The sequence below is a fragment of the Pinus tabuliformis genome, chromosome 8 (genome assembly GCF_031772625.1).
Source record: "Pinus tabuliformis cultivar Carrire ecotype Pingquan chromosome 8, CPIR1, whole genome shotgun sequence".
In the NCBI taxonomy this organism is placed as follows: domain Eukaryota; kingdom Viridiplantae; phylum Streptophyta; class Pinopsida; order Pinales; family Pinaceae; genus Pinus; species Pinus tabuliformis.
This window is the reverse complement of record NC_142294.1, coordinates 1,094,296,620-1,094,299,348: the sequence shown is the minus strand read 5'-3', so window position 1 is coordinate 1,094,299,348 and position 2,729 is coordinate 1,094,296,620.

Below are 2,729 nucleotides of genomic sequence, written 5' to 3'. Positions count from 1 at the left end.
GAAGTGGACCTCATCAGAGTTGATGATTTCTCTGAAATACTCAAATGAAAATATCCTCATAGGGAGGTATTTGGGCAACTTATAGGGGGGCTAGTTGGCAGCCATAAAATCTAATTTCAGTGTGGTTCTGGTATAGGTACCAGTCTCCCACCTTGTTGTTCTTAGCCAGCTGTAGCACCCACTTGATCTCTTGGCTGATCCTAGGTTGAGTATTAGAAGGTAGCATGTTCATGACTAGGTATACAAAGGAGTCTATGAAGTCTTTGTAGGTGAATGTTGTGGAAAATTTCTAGACCAAGGTTTTCCAGTAGACCACTGATCTCTCTTTTCCCTTGGTATCCAGCTTCTAGATGTCTATAGGGAACCTATCTGTTTGATAATACAAAAACATATAAAACAACACTTAAGAGTATTTGAAAACTCTTTTAGTGGGTAGTCTAGTGAATTGTTCATGTATGTTGTCTTTAATTAACTGAGCATAATTGTACATGATAGCGGGAGGCTTGCTTAGAGTAAAAATGGATAGGAAGGCCAAGATGACTGCATCCACATGCTCATGTGAAGTGTATCCCAAGATACATGAGAGCATAGTGATTATGTGTCTGCCAGTCTCTGCGAAAATGATGGAACCATAGGGTCGAGTATCTGTAGGAGTATGGCTGTCTCCAATGATGAACCAGGTCTAGTTTGGTGTACAAGTCCAACAAGTCTCCAATGGATAGAGGGGTCTGATTAGGGCTAGGCTGGATTTTTACCATTTGGTTGATGGACTCTGGGATAACAGTAAATAAAAATAGCTGGTTTGGGGCAACAATAGCCCTTTCGCTAGGGATATAACAGGAAGGACAAAAATGTACTATATTATAGAATGGGTGAACTTCTGGGAATGTTATTTGGGTAAATTGGATTCCCAAAGGTGGATTTCATTTGCATGGTTTAGAAATCTATCCTTGCTCCAATAGTGGAACCTCAGAAGGTTGGCTGGAGTGGAAGTGTCTTTTATTTGGAAATCCTTGTTTGCTAGTGCCAAATGGTCTATGTCTAGGTGAGGGTTGGCAGAGGTTTCACATCCAAAGAGGTCTGGGTAGCCATTTTTTAGGGGGAAAGTGTGAATTATGCTTATACAGGTTGTAGAAGTGAAAATTTGAAAACTCTGGTGGAGTAAAAGGGTAATTTGCAGTTTGCAAAATAGGGATTTGGGTATTCGGGTGGAAATACTCTCAAATCTAGGGAAAATTAATTAAATTTCATTAATTAATCTTTGAATTGACTGTACGCTTTAAAATTTGAGAGGTTTTTTCTGGTTTCTTCTCAAAATACGTGGAAATTGGTGGTTTGGGCTGCAAACTCGTTTCAAATGTGACTCTAGAGGGTATGATTGCTCTAGCTGTGCACTGGATGGCTGAATTGGGTGTCCGGAGCGTGTTCAGAAGATAATTGGTGGTCAAATTTGGTTGTAGAGACTGAGGGTATGGTAGGAAGGCTTAGGTAGCTTTCACAGTGCAAATGAGCAAACAGGGTCAAAATGGGCATCTTCGGCCTTTTAAGTGGCAACGGTTAGAATTTGGCGTGGAATTCATAATGAACGGTGGATGGTTTAGCTTTTGGTGAGGAGGCAGTTTCAGGGGCCATCGCACCACTTTTGGCAGTTCGATGGTATTTCCCCAAGAACACGCAATTTTGCCTGGAGTTGCCACGTAGCTGAAAAGGGCTCGAGCAAAATGGTGAATCTCATGTGCTCCCTCACTGGTAAAGGTCGGGAAAAGAATTAGTGTGACATCGATGCACACTGTTAGATCTGGGCGTGAAAGATCTAACTGTCACGTGGTAAAACAACACAGAGGGAATAAGAGTGGAGATTTGCGGGGCTTGGGGAATTAATTATAATTAATTGTAATTAATTAATGAATAATGTGGGGATTAAATATAATGAGCGGGTTTATGGAGTGGAACCAGGGTTTATTGTAGCAGGGTTATTTTAACCGCACCAAGGGTTCGTGTGTTAATAGGTTTATGTCGGGGACATATACATCGGGGAATTAATTAAATAATGCGGGGGGAATAAAACTTAGGATAAAGGGTTTTTATGGGATTTTGGGGTAAAATAGGGAAATTAATAATGGGGAAGTTGATTTTTTCAATGCCGAATGGGTTTCACACTAGGGAAAAGGCGTTTTGCATAGAGGGATGACCTTTGGAGGGTAATTTGCTAGGGAAATATGTGAAACCAAGGGGTAAGGGTCAAAATGAAGGGAAAAAGGTATATTCATGAGAAATGATGGGATAATGGAAAAATTAGTATGTATGTAGTGGCGGATGAAATGAAATTAGGGGAAGTTAATTAGATCAGCTTGTGAACATCCTTTCACTTTCATAACTGCTCCTGCACACTGAAACATAGGATTAAGCATGATAAATGTGTTTATGCTTTATCAACCTTGTACATTTGCAACCTTTATTCTACCTACCCTTTACTTATCCTAACATTTATTCTTCATTTTAATAGGTGAATTTAAGCTAGAAAACCCTTTTCTTTCCTTTTCTTTTGGCAAGTAAACTATCTACTTCTAACCTTATAGCTTCCAATGGCTCAGATTAAGTTTTTCAGTACATATTATTTCTCTACCTAACTACTGATATGCCAAGATTAAATAGTTTGGCTCGATCTTTATTCTCTATCTATAAACATGAAATTTAAAACATGAACTAGTCAAGATTAAGCTATTTGA